Source organism: Triticum dicoccoides, chromosome 4B (genome assembly GCF_002162155.2).
Source record: "Triticum dicoccoides isolate Atlit2015 ecotype Zavitan chromosome 4B, WEW_v2.0, whole genome shotgun sequence".
NCBI classification, from domain to species: domain Eukaryota; kingdom Viridiplantae; phylum Streptophyta; class Magnoliopsida; order Poales; family Poaceae; genus Triticum; species Triticum dicoccoides.
This window is the reverse complement of record NC_041387.1, coordinates 554,443,998-554,459,007: the sequence shown is the minus strand read 5'-3', so window position 1 is coordinate 554,459,007 and position 15,010 is coordinate 554,443,998.

Sequence of the window (15,010 nt, the reverse complement as noted above, 5' to 3'; positions counted from 1 at the left end):
ATCTTGAGCTTGAGGTATGCATAGTGCGGCACCACATTGAACTTTGCAAATGCGGTTCGCCCGAGCAGGGCGTGATAGCCACTATGGAATGGGACTATATCGAAGATTAACTCCTCACTTCGGAAATTATCCGGGGATCCGAAGACCACTTCAAGTGTAACTGAGCCTGTACAGCTGGCTTCGACACCTGGTATGACGCCTTTAAAGGTTGTCTTTGTGGGTTTAATCCTTGAGGGATCTATGCCCATTTTCCGCACTATATCCTGGTAAAGCAGGTTCAGGATGCTGCCGCCGTCCATGAGGACTCTAGTGAGGTGAAATCCGTCAATGATTGGGTCTAGGACCAATGCGGCGAATCCGCCGTGACGAATGCTAGTGGGGTGGTCCCTTCGATCAAAAGTGATCGGGCAGGAGGACCATGGGTTGAACTTTGGGGCGACTGGCTCCAACGCACATACGTCCCTGAACGCACGCTTCCGTTCCCTTTTGGGGATGTGGGTTGCGTATATCATCTTCACCGTTCGCACTTGTGGGGGAAAACCCTTCTGTCCTCTGTTATTTGGCGGCTGGGGCTCCTCCTCGTCATCGCTATGCAGCCACTTGTCTCTGTGTTCGGCACTTAACTTGCCTGCCTGCTTGAACACCCAACAATCCCTGTTGGTGTGATTGGCTGGCTGTTCGGGGGTGCCGTGTATCTGGCACGAGCGATCGAGTATCCGGTATAAACTGTACGGGCCCGAAGGATTTCTTTTGAATGGCTTCTTCCGCTGACCGGGTTTAGAGCCTCTGAATCCGGCATTAACTGCCGTATCCTCAGTATTGTCGCCGTTAATGCGGCGCTTGTGCTTTTTGCGACGCGACATGCCATTGTTGTCCTTGGTATCTGAATTACCAGGGCTCTTGGTCATGTTATTACTACGAGCTAGCCAGCTGTCTTCCCCCCGCGCAAAAGCGGGTCATGAGTGTTGTGAGGGCTGCCATGGATTTCGGCTTTTCCTGTCCAAGGTGCCGGGCGAGCCATTCGTCATGGATGTTATGTTTGAAGGCTGCGAGGGCCTCTGCGTCCGGACAGTTGACTATTTGCTTTTTCTTGGTTAGGAACCGTGTCCAGAATTGTCTGGCCGATTCCTCTGGCTGCTGAATTATGTGGCTTAGGTCATCGGCGTCTAGTGGTCGCACATAAGTGCCCTGGAAGTTGTCAAGGAATGCGGATTCCAGGTCCTCCCAGCAACCAATTGACTCTGCTGGCAAGCTGTTAAGCCAATGCCGAGCTGGTCCTTTAAGCTTGAGTGGGAGGTATTTTATGACGTGTAGATCATCACCGCGGGCCATCTGGATATGAAGGAGATAATCCTCGATCCATACCGCAGGATCTGTTGTGCCATCGTATGATTCGATGTTTATGGGTTTAAACCCTTCGGGGATTTGATGATCCATTACTTCATCTGTGAAGCATAGTGGGTGTGCGGCGCCTCTGTACTAGGCTATATCACGACGTAGCTCATATGAGCTTTGCCTGCCCTATTTGGCCTGGCCGTATTTGCCATATCTGGCGTGACGGTTATCGTCATGTGTCGTGGGGCGCCCACACAATCCATAGATCGATCTTGTTTGCCTGGCCTTGTCCTCCAATATGTCTCACAGGCCTGGCGCATTTCCCCGTGCCTTGGTACTTTCTGAGCGGCGCCGGGGTGCGGCTTGAGTTGAGGGCCGAAAGGCCTCTCTGTCGCGGCCACGGGGTGGCCGATCGGCCGCATCATACACTGGTGATGTAAGTTTAGTTGCTTCCTCCTCTAGTTGGGGTAGCAGCCTGCGCTTTGGGTAGCTCTTGGAGGGGCATTCGAGTTTGTAGTATACGGTCGCCAGGACTTCAGTCCATCTGTCGACTCATAAGTCTTGGTCATCTCTAAGCTGCTGTTGTTTTCTCTTGAGGCTGCTTGCCGTGGCCATGAGCCTGCGTTTGAAACGCTCTTGTTCGACGGGATCCTCAGGCACGACAAATTCGTCGTGGTCGAGGCTTGCCTCATCTTCGGAGGGAGGCATATAATTGTCGTCCTCGACCTCTCTGTCTGCCGCTCTCTCATGAGGGCTGGCTTCTCCATCCTCCTGCGCTGAATCCTGCTGGAGGGGGTTGTCTTCGGCATTGTCCGGGGTGTTATTGTCTCCGGTGCTGGACTCGCCATTTTTGCTTTGACGGGATTTAGAACGGCGCCGCTGACGCCGGCGCTTAGGCTGTTTCTTGGAGGGGTCATCCTCCATTGTTCCATCGCCATCCCCTTCTTTTGGGGTGTCCACCATGTATATGCCGTTTGATGAGGTGGCTTTCCAGTGCCCTATAGGCACTGGTTCTTGGTCGTCTCCTTCATCGGCGTTCATACCATTGATATCTTTGGAGTCTAAGTCGAGCATGTCGGTTAAATCGTCGACAGTGGCTACGAAGTGGGTGGTGGGTGGGTTTCGAATTTCTTCGTCGTCCGCATCCCAACCTTGCTGACCATGGTCCGGCCAGGGCTCTCCTGATAAAGAGAGAGACTTTAGTGAATTCAGGATGTCGCCAAAGGGCGAGTGTTGAAAGATGTCCGCGGTGGTGAACTCCATGATCAGAGCCCAATTGGGTTCGATCGGAAGGGGTGCGGAAGATTCCGAGTCCGGAACGGAGTCCGGCACCTTGGAGTCACGAGCTTCACAAAGGACAATGCTGGTATTCGGCTCGATCGCCGTAGAGATTGCAGCCCTCGAGGCGGCGTCTAGCCACCCGTCCTCGACCGGCACAGTCGGCTCCGAGCTAAGGGTCGGAGCGGACACCTGAGCGGCGCTCTGGGCATTGTCCGGTGGCAGAGCTAGATCATGCCCATCGTGACAGTGCGGCGCGCTCGGCTGTGGCTCGAATCCGTCCAAGATCAAGTCTCCGCGGATGTCAGACGTGTAGTTCAAACTTCCAAATCTGACCTGATGGCCAAGGGCATAGCTTTCGATCTGCTCCAGATGGCCAAGCGAATTGGCCTGCGGTGTAAAGCAGCCGAATACGAAGATCTGTCCGGGGAGAAAAGTCTCACCCTGGACCGCGTCGTGGTTGATGATCGAAGAAGCCATCGGGCCTAAAGGTGATGACACAGAGGAACTCTCAATGAAAGCACCAATGTCAGTGTCAAAACCGGCGGATCTCGGGTAGGGGGTCCCGAACTATGCATCTAGGCGGATGGTAACAGGAGACAAGGGACACGATGTTTTTACCCAGGTTCGGGCCCTCTCGATGGAGGTAAAACCCTACTCCTGCTTGATTAATATTGATGATATGGGTAGTACAAGAGTAGATCTACCACGAGATCATAGAGGCCAAACCCTAGAAGCTAGCCTATGGTATGATTGTTGTTCATCCTATGGACTAAAACTCTCCGATTTATATAGACACCGGAGAGGGTTAGGGTTACACAGAGTCGGTTACAATGGGAGGAGATCTACATATCGTATCGCCAAGCTTGCCTTCCATGCCAAGGAAAGTCCTATCGGGACACCGGACAAAGTCTTCAATCTTGTATCTTCATAGTCCGGGAGTCCGGCCAAAGGTCATAGTCCGGCCATCCAGACACCCCCTAATCCAAGACTCCCTCAGTCGGTTTTACAAAAAGGAACAAAATATCCGGACACCCATACTTGCCACCCACACACTCCATCTTCCTCCCAAAAAAAATCCACATCCAGCTGAAGCACGAGTTCTAGCTCATTTTGCTGCGATTTTCGATCTCCTTGCTCAAAGCTCCATTAACAAAACTGCTTTGGGAGATTGTTGCTTGGTATGTGACTCCTCCATTACTCCAATTAGTTTTTGTTCTAGTGCTTTGTTCATTGCAAATTTTTGCTGCATAGGTGACCCTGTTCTTGAGCTTGCATGTCAAATTTTTGAGGTTCCAAGTAACTCTAATGCATGATATATGCTCTAGGCACTTGTGGGAGTGGTTGCTATCAATCTTGTTTAGTTTGATTCACTTTTATTTTGGAGTTACTAAAAATTTCAGAAATTTTTCAGAGGAAGAAATATGTCTCGGAGAATGTACCAAGGTGGTTCCTCAAGAAAGAGAGGACCCAGGCATACTATGCGTGAGCAAGACGATGAACCACCAAGGGAAGCTGAGGTATGGTCTTGTGAATGGCCATCAGACGAGTTTATGGTCAATGCAGGCATCAAGGATGAATTTGACGCATATGTGCATAATGCCGATCTTGAGGACTTCATACAAGATAAGTGTCCTTAGTACTACCAATTGACTGATTCATTCGTTAGAAGATTTAAATATACATCTTCGCGTAATTCTCAAAATGTCCTGTTTGATATTTATGATGAATCTTATACCATGGACCTAGAAGATTTTACTACTGCTTGCAAACTCCCATAGTGGGGCAATTTTCATGAACCCCACAAATCTGAATATAAAGACTTTCTCGCTAGTATCACTGTGGGAGAATCTAGGGATATAGCACAAGCTACCATAGGGAGCATTCATGTTCCTGCTATACATTATTTTGCTCTCTTCATTGGTAGATGCATTAACGATAAAGATGAAGCATGTCACATGTGTGTCCCTGATCTTTGTGTCCTCAAGAGTGTTGTATTAGGTAATAAAGATTACAACTTGGGGGCAATAGTTGCACGTAGGTTGCATAATAATGGTATATCTGGAGATTTATTTGGAGGGATTTATGCAACCCGTGTTGCTAATTATCTTGGTATATCCCCATGTGTGAGGGTGATATTGAGTTGCCTGCCGCTTATTTAGATTTTGACACTATGGTCAGGCACTGTTTTCTTGTGAGGAATGAACAATTCCTCCAATATCGACTAATCTTTGACAGACGTCGCGCTGTCAATGTTCCTCTCCCTGCTCCTTCCCTATTTGATTACCAGGCAAAACAAAGATATGTTGTTACCAGGGAGGAGGCAGCCAAACACGAGAGTACAACGGAGGCAGCTCGCCAACATGTCGTAGCTAAGGAGGCATTGGCTTCTGGATCTCAGTACGACCCCGGTTTTAACTTCAGATATCAGCCAGGCTACCCTTGGCATTAGACCAACTTAGGCCAAAAGCTTAAGCTTGGGGGAGTACGTATTTCTCACCGACTTTACATTCATGTTCACACACTATTCTAGTTGTCGGTGCTCATACTCTTTCATTGTATTATCCATGCTACTTTAATTTTCTTTTTCTAGCATTCTTCTTGTGTGTTTGATATACCTTAAGAAAAACCAAAAAAATTAGTTAGTTTAATTTCCATGCTTGTAGTAGAAATTAAAATGAAAACTCAAAAAGATTTCTCGTTCTTCTTTTTACTTGTTGGGAGCTTTCCCGTGTAAATAGTTTTATTTATTTTCTTTCCTTTGGGGGTCAAGAGTAGAAGACCATATTGAAAATGTCTAGTGGCTCTCATATGCATGATTGTTTATTTAACTTAGAGCCCATATTACTTTGTCTTCTCTCTTGAATTGAATGCTTACCGATTCCAGCTTAGTCCAATGCACGTGCACTATTATTATTATACACACCGTTCGGTCGTGCAAGTGAAAGGCAATAATGACGATATATGATGGACTAATTGAGATGAGAGAAGCTGGTATGAACTCGACCTCTTTTGTTTTTGTGAATATGATGAGTTCATCGTTCCTAATTCAGCCTATTATGAGTAAACATGTTTGCAATAACATTTAGAGATTATAGTTGCTTATGCCATGCTTAATTAGCTATGAGCTTATAATGGTTTACCTTGCGTGCCAACATGCTATTAAAATGATTGTGATGTGGTATGATGGGATGGTATCCTCCTTTGAATGATTCGAGTGACTCGACGTGGCACATGTTCACGCATGTAGTTGAAACAAATCAACATAGCCTTCACGATATTTATGTTCATGGTGGATTATATCCTACTCATGCTTGCACCTGGTGTAGATTAATTTTAATGCATGTTCATGACTGTTGTCGCTCTCTCAGTTGGTCGCTTCCCAGTCTTTTGCTAGCCTTCACCTGTACTAAGCGGGATTACAACTTGTGCATCCAAACTCCATAAACCCCAAAGTTATTCCATATAAGTCCACCATACCTTCCTATATGCGGTATCTACCTGCCGTTCCAAGTAAATTTGTATGTGCCAAACTCCAAACCTTCAAATGAAATTCTGTTTTGTATGCTCGAGCAGTTCATGTTTCAACTAGGGTTGTCTGTATCTTCCATGCTAGGTGGGTTATTCTCAAGGGGAGTGGACTCCGCTCCTCATTCACGAGAAAATGGCTGGTAACCGGGATGCCCAGTCCCATGATAAAAAAGATCAAAGCAAATCAAAATAATTAAACAAAACTCCCCCAGGGCTGTTGCTAGTTGGAGGCACTCGTTGTTTCGAGCAAGCCATGGATTAATGCTTGTTGGTGGTGGGGGAGTATAAACTTTACCATTCGGTTTGGGAACCGCCTATAATGTATGTAGCATGGAAGATATCGCCATCTCATAGTTGTTGCGTTGACAGTGAAAGTATACCGCTCAAAATGTTATTCATCTCTATTTTAAAATCGAGCGCTGGCACCTCTACAAATCCCTGCTTCCCTCTGCGAAGGGCCTATCTATTTACTTTTATGTTGAGTCATCACCCTCTTATTAAAAAGCACCCGCTGGAGAGCACACTGTCATTTGCATTCATTACTATTAATTTATATTGTGTATGACTTGACTGGATCTCTTTTACCATGAATTACAATGTTTAGTCAGTCCTTGATCTTTAAAGGTGCTCTGCATTTATGTTTGCGGTCTCAGAAAGGGCTAGCGAGATACCATCTTGTTATATCATACTATGATTGTTTTGAGAAAGTGTTGTCATCCAAGTTTTATTATTATTGCTTGCTAGTAGATTATGCCACTGATATGAGTAATCCTGAGACCTAAGTGTTATTGTGGATATGGTTAGTTCATAATCTTTGCTGAAAACTTGAATGCTGGCTTTACATATTTACAACAACAAGAGCAAACACAGTTTGTAAAAGTTTTTCTTTATCACTTTCAGTTTATCAACTGAATTGCTTGAGGACAAGCAAAGGTTTAAGCTTGGGGGAGTTGATACGTCTCCAACGTATCTAGTTTTCCAAACACTTTTGCCCTTGTTTTGGACTCTAACTTGCATGATTTGAATGAAACTAACCCGGACTGACACTGTATTCAGCAGAACTGCCATGGTGTTGTTCATTGTGCAGAAAACAAAAGTTCTCGAAGTGACCTGAAAATCCACGGAGATAACTTTTGGAAAATATAAAAAAATATTGGCGAAAGAATTAAGGCCAGGGGGCCCACGCCCTGTCCACGAGGGTGGGGGCGCGCCCCCTGTCTTGTGGGCCCCCTGCTGCTCCTCGGACCTCAACTCCAACTCTATATATTCCGTTTCGCAGAGAAAAAAATCAGAGAGAAAGTTTCATCGGGTTTTACGATACGGAGCCGCTGCCAAGCCAATCTCTCTCGGGAGGGCTGATCTGGAGTCCGTTCGGGGCTCCGGAGAGGGGGATTTATCGCCGTCGTCATCATCAGCCATCCTCCATCACCAATTTCATGATGCTCACCGCCGTGCGTGAGTGATTCCGTCGTAGGCTTGCTGGACGGTGATGGGTTGGATGAGATTTACCATGTAATCAAGTTAGTTTTGTTAGGGTTTGATCCCTAGAATATATCCACTATGTTCTGAGATTCATGTTGCTATGACTTTGCTATGCTTAATGCTTGTCACTAGGGCCCGAGTGCCATGATTTCAGATCTGAACCTATTATGTTTACATGAATATATGAGAGTTCTTGATCCTATCTTGCAAGTCTATAGTCACCTATTATGTGTTATGATCCGACAACCCGAAGTGACAATAATCGGGATACTTCTCGGTGATGACCGTAGTTTGAGGAGTTCATGTATTCACTAAGTGCTAATGCTTTGGTCTGAATCTCTATTAAAAGGAGGCCTTAATATCCCTTAGATTCCACTAGGACCCCGCTACCACGGGAGGGTAGGACAAAAGATGTCATGCAAGTTCTTTTCCATAAGCACATATGAGTATATTCGGAATACATGCCTACATTACATTGATGAACTGGAGCTAGTTTTGTGTCACCCTATGTTATAGCTATTACATGAGGAATCGCATCCAACATAATTATCCATCACTAATCCAATGCCTATGAGCTTTTCACATATTGTGCTTCGCTTATTTACTTTTCCGTTGCTACTCTTACAACTACTACAAAACTGCTATCTTTACTTTTGCCACTGTTACCGTTACTTCCATACTAGTTTGCTACTAAATACTTTGCTGCAGATACTAAGTTATCCAGGTGTGGTTGAATTGACAACTCAACTTCTAATACTTGAGAATATTCTTTGGCTCCCCTTGTGTCGAATCAATAAATTTGGGTTGAATACTCTACCCTCGAAAACTGTTGTGATCCCCTATACTTGTGGGTTATCAGCCCATCAGTCCGGCCCACGTCAATAGACCGGACGCCCGAGGACCCCCTAGTCCAGGACTCCCACAGTAGCCCCTGAACCTGTGTTCAATGAAGATATATTCGGTGCTCAAATTGTCTTCGTCAATGCAAGGCGGGTTCCTTAAAGAATAGACATCGGCTTCCCTCTATAAAAGAATTGTATCCGGCTTTTCATAATGAACACAACCCTTAGTCGCGAAGGCTGGATATAAAAAATAAGAATAGTGTCTTTTACTGACAACTTTTTCGATGAAGCGTCAGACTTGACCCTTCGGCATTTTGAACCATTTTCACACCCCGTGTTCTGTGTTTCAAGGCCACACCTCATTGGGACGTCCTGTCAAAATAGATATTGTGCCCACTTAATACGGGATTGCATATCGATGATATTTGGGTAATCCAACCGTTTGTGGCGCACGCCTTCATTGGGAATAGGCGAGATTCGAGGCACGAGTGGGGGGCGGTTGGTATTTTTACTACCTATAAGAGGGCAAGGGGCCCCCACTTTCCTCCCCACGCCTTCACATCTCCTCAACCTTCCAATATCCCAAGCTCTATGCGCCCGCGAAGTCTCTGCCTTTCTCACCACCACCGCCACCTACTCCGACCATGGCCAGAGCTGGCTCCAAAGGCAAGTGGGAGGCCTCATGCGTGACGGAGAAGGAGATAACAGATCTCCGGAGTGCGGGGTACCTCACTACTGATATCAAGCACCGGCTTCCCCCTGAAGGTCAAGTCGTTCCCACTCCGAAGCCCGGCGAACGGGTTGTCTTCCTTCCCCACTTCCTTAGAGGGTTAGCTTTCCACTCCACCACATATTGGTGTTCATAGTCGTGTGTGAGGATCTCCTCCACGTCCGCTCACACTTCGGCCTATGGCTCAAGGTCTTCAACGTGAAGCTGAAGGTGGTCGACGGGCAACATGCGGACTACGGCAGAGCTATGATTAGCAAGCTGCCGAACACCACTTGGCCAAAGGGGCCTTTGTGGAGTCCGTGAAGATATGGCAACAAGAGTGGTTCTATATCACCGAGCCGCGCCACCCTAATTGGGCGGTCATTCCGGAGTTCAGATCCGGACCCCCCATGAGGCTCACCTCTGATAACCCACAAGTGTAGGGGATCACAACAGTTTTCGATAAGTAAGAGTGTCGAACCCAACGAGGAGCTAAAGGTAGAATAAATATTCCCTCAAGTTCTATTGACCACTGATACAACTCTACGCATGCTTGACGTTCGCTTTACCTAGAAAAAGTATGAAACTAGAAGTACTTTGTAGGTGTGGTAGGATAGGTTTGCAAGATAATAAAGAACACGTAAATATGAACTAGGGGCTGTTTAGATAAAGATGTAATAAATTAAATATAGCGAGTGTCGAAAAGTGGTGGTAGGAGTTGTGAAATTTCCCCTAAGCAATTGACTACGTTACTAGACCGATAATCACTATTGCAATTTTATTTGAGGGAGAGGCATAAGTTAACATACTTTCTCTTCTTGGATCATATGCACTTATGATTGGAACTCTAGCAAGCATCCGCAACTACTAAAGATCATTAAGGTAAAACCCAACCATAGCATTAAAGTATCAAGTCCCCTTTATCCCATACGCAAACAACCTACTTACTCGGGTCTGTGCTTCTGTCACTCACGCCACCAACCATAAGAAAATCATGAACATATTGCAAACCCTACAACGGGAATCCCTCACGCTTGTGTGACATGGAGAGCACCTTAGGAAAGCACCAATAATAAAACATGCAACTCAAACCAATCATAGCAATTCATCAATCACCGATAGGACAACCAAAATCTACTCAGACATCATAGGATGGCAGCACATCATTGGATAATAATATGATGCATAAAGCACCATGTTCAAGTAGAGGGTACAGCGGGTTGCGGGAGAGTGGACCGCTGAATATAGATGGGGGGAGGTGATGGACATGTTGGTGAAGATGGCGGCAGTGGTGGTGTAGATCGCGGTGATGATGATGGCCCCCGGCAGCGCTCCGGTGCCACCGGAAGAAAGGGGGAGAGAGCTCCCCTTCTTCTTATTCTTCCTTGACCTTCTCCCAAGATGGGTAAGGGTTTCCCCTCTGGTCCTTAGCTCCCATAGCTTGGGAGGGGCGAGAGCCCCTTCAAGATTGGATCTATCTCTTTGTCTCTCTCTGTTTCTGCGTTCCCAGATTCTGCCCTTTCATCGTTTGTTTTATATCCGGAGATCCGTAACTCCGATTGGGGTGAATCTTTGGCCCAGATTTTTCTCATTAAATTAGATTTCTAGCGGTAAAAGAAGAGCGCCAACCACCTTATGGGGTGCCCACAAGGGTCCGGGGCGCGCCTGCCCCCTGGGGCGCGCCCCCTGCCTCGTGGCCCCCTCAGGCACCGTCTTGCGTTGATTCTTCCTCCCAAAAATCACAAATATTCCAAAACAATTCTCCGTACGTTTTTATCCCGTTTGGACTCCGTTTGATATTTGGTTTCTGCGAAATATAAAACATGCAACAAACGGGAACTGGCACTGGGCACTGGATCAATATGTTAGTCCCAAAAATAATATAAAAAGTTGCCAAAAGTATATGAAAGTTGAACAATATTGGCATGGAACAATCCAAATTTATAGATACGATGAAGACGTATCAACCTCCTGGAACGTGAAGGGCCTCAAGTGGGGGTCCCAGAAGGAGGTGCTAGCTCTGCAGATGCGCATCACCAATGTGCTGGGGAAGAATGTTGGTCTAACCAACATGGTTCAGATCATGTTGTTCCGCCGCATTCTCCCCTGCCATTGCCGGACTTCCCCCATGTGGGAATTCAAGCCGGAGAATCCGCGGATGCTACAACACTTCCCCGACACCACGCACGAGGGAATGTGGAAACTGCTTTTCAAGGCGTAGAAGAGCAGCTGGCCTATGGAGACTGAAGACATCAGCCTCAACGTCGCGTATCTGACCTCTCCAGTAAGTGTTCGATACCTCTGAAGACATACCTTGTTTATATATATATATATATATTTGATCTGTGCCGAACTCATCAACCAATCTTACGTTATAGGGCTGGACCAAGAAGTCAGAGCGGATTAAGTGTCCTGCTCCACTGCCCGAAAACCCAGTCACTCCTCAGCTGGAGGAGATGCTGGTCCCGGCGCCTTATCAGCCGCCGGAGAAGAAGTCCAAGAAAAAGAGCAAGGAGCCCAAGAACGGGCCCCGCCGCAAAGGCCCTCCGGAAACAGTGTCTGGAGAGGCCGAGCCCATCTTCTCCCGAGAGCAAGAAGAGGAGGAGGTGGAGAGAGATCTCCCTCAAGACGAGGAGGGGAAAAAGGACAGCCCCCGAGAACGAGGAGGGTGCGATGCTGAAGAAAGGGCGAGTGCTCCTCTCAGACAGTTCGGATATGGAGTCCGAACACAGCCCGGGACAGGTCCAAAGAGGGAAGCCCCTGGACGAGACGTAAGTATTAGAAACTCACTCACTCGATTATCTCTTTAATCTGCCTTTGTCATGCAACTTCCTTTATGCTTTTTAGCCCTCGACGCGAGATCCCGATCCCCTCTTCTTCAACGGGGAACTCTTTAGCCCCTGGGGAGGCGGAGAGTGATGGCCCATCTCGTGCCCTCTCTCCCCCTACCATCGAGGACACTGAGGTGTCATCCCAAAGGCCATCTCTTGGCCGGGTAGGGTCAAACAAGACAGTCCGGAAGGTGCCCGAGGACAACACCTCGGACGCTGTTGACGGGGCACAGCGACCCCCACAACCATCAAGGGTGGAGGTCTTCAGCAGCCCGGGCCCTCGCCGAACACCATCCCGGAGGCTAGTACGACATCGGGTTCGGATCAACATCCCCCTTCAAAGGAGGGTGGAGGAGCAGGAGCCCCGTTGGTGGCCTCTGTCAATTCGGAGGCCACAGACACTATGTGGGAGGCACTGGAACGTGCCTCCATCATAGAGGAACACCGCACCCTTATGGGTGCGGCTATGGAGAAGGTTCAGTCCGTGAAGAGCGGACTGACCAAAGCCTTCCACAGCGTACTGGCAGGGTTCAAGGTAAGCAACGTAATATTTCTCATAAGTATTCTGTGTATATATGTGTGAGGCGAAGTCCATGTGTAGACAGTAGCCCCTGAGACTCTGTCCGGATTAGAACAATCTGAATAGAGGATCATCAACAAGTATATAATGCACTGTATTTGTTTTTGACAGGCTTCCAAGCTGGCGGCTACAGCCCAAGCCGCGGAAATTGCCAATCTCAATTGGAAGCTTCGGCTATCTGATGAGGAACTCGACTGTACCAACAAGTGGTTCGACGAAACTCAAGGGATGCGGTATTTCAGTATACCCAAAAAATATATTCGTGTGTAGTCGGTTTGAAACTAACTAAGAATGTTGTGAATATACTCGCAGTTGGCACAGTCGAGGTTGAGTCCATCAAGAGCGCCCGTGCCAAAGCCAAGGAGGCAAAGGAGAGCAAGGTGGCCGCAGACAAGGTGGCCAAGGCTCTATAGGAAGAGCAAACCACCCGCCGAAAACACGAGGCGCGGGTGGGAAAAGTAGAGCAGGAGCTCAGGAACGCCATCACAAGGTGCGAGTCCTTGGAGCAGAAGAGTTCGGAGCAGGCCTTCGAACTCGCCAAAGCTCTTGAGAACCTGAAGGAGCCTCGGGTTGATGCCTAGGGTGCTCGCCAGGAGATACAAGAGGCGAAACAGATTGCGGCTATAAGGCCTTTATCATACAGAGTAGATATAGTAGTAGGAGATATATTTTACTCACCCGGGTTTGGAGTTCTCCAGGCGCCTTTGCTGATCTGCCAGGGAGTATTGCGGATGCTGCTGCATTCTTCTGAGCCGAAGAGGGAACTCGATGGAGAAGTTATTCTGGTCGCAGTACCTTGGGTCGGAACTTCCCGTGCCCCTAAGCGACCAACTCAAGCAGCTGCCTGAGCTGCACAGGGTGGCCGGACTGGCCATGAAGGATGTTATAGCACGCTTGTGGCCGGACGACTCCATCCCCAATAGTCACTTCGGACTCATGAAGAGGCTAGTGGAGCCGCTCCCTCAGATTGATGCCCTCAAGCGGTCGTCTTGCATTGAAGGTGCCCGTATGGTATTTTCCTGTGTCAAGGTGCAGTGGGCCATAGGACCGCCTGAAGGGAAAGAACATCGATGGCCGGAGAAGTACTTTGATGAGGTCCTCGAGGAGGCCCGCATTGTCGAGGGCTAGTGTTCGAAGGACGTCAACTTTGAGTAGTTGAGTCAGGTTTGTAAGAGTCATGTATATAACTCATGGTGTATGATATTTATGTTTTACTTTATCCTCCTATTTTGCTGTTTATATGTCTAAAAGTTTACCAGTTGTTAGCTTCAGCCCCCACGTAGATATTACAGGGGTGTTCGAGATCGCATGAACGCACTTAATCCAACGTCTTGGTCCAATGTAGGAGGCGTCTTGCAAAGTGAAATAGGCAATCAGACTATGCGGCTTTAGTACTTTCACTTAGCCATAAGAGTCCATTGGTGGCGCTAAGTATTAGCCCCATGTTGCATGATCGGCAATCCGGAGTACAACGTATTTGCAACGTAGCTGGTCAAAAACCTAGCCCCTCGTATGACACGGCATAAATCGCGAACGATTCATAGTAGAACACTAAGTCGCCAAATCGCTGACCCACTCTCTCTTATCATGACAGTCAGTTTTTGGCTTGATCTACTGAGGTACTTGACCGGACAAACCGAAAATACGATTGCAGTAGTTCTCCCTTTACTACCTGAGCTGAACTTTGCGGAACGTAAGGTGGCAAACACAGGAGCCGGGCAACCCAACTATAGACCAAAGACAAGATTCAGAGCAAATGCATATAATGCGATATCCGAGACGCCGAAGAGTTCCCTATGGGTGTTCGGACTTAAGAATTTAGCGGGGCCAAATACAACCCCTAGTATGAAGACCGTGTCAAACCACGTATGATAGTCGAATATAAGGAATAGCGCAGATGACAATGAAAAAAATCTAACACCCAACCAAGAAGGTGATAATCATCTGTGCCCTTTATATCTTTATTGATATGTCGATGACAGGCAATGTCATTCAATATGAAGGTCATATTACATGCCTACGAAAAAAGAAAAGAATTTACATAAGGGAAAGTCTAACACAAGGCCTAAAAACATAGTTCAGAAAAGAAACTCCCATGATGCCCTGCCGCATGTCTGTGCCTTTTCTCCTTAGTAGTGAGTCCTTTGAGAGGAGCGTTTGATGATTGGGACGTGTTGTCCTTAAAAGGATCTCCTGTGACAACCATCTTGTAAGTAGGGCTCTTGATGAATCTACATTAAAAGGAAAAGGATATGTGCGGTCCAATTATGGTCGAGCCATGTAATGGACCTATTCTGCAGTGTGCCTCCAGCACTCCCCAAGGTATTTTTAGTGTGTAATTATGTACGCGCGGTACGTAGGCCGTGACCTGATGGGTGATAACCCACAAGTATAGGGGATCGCAACAGTTTTCAAGGGTAGA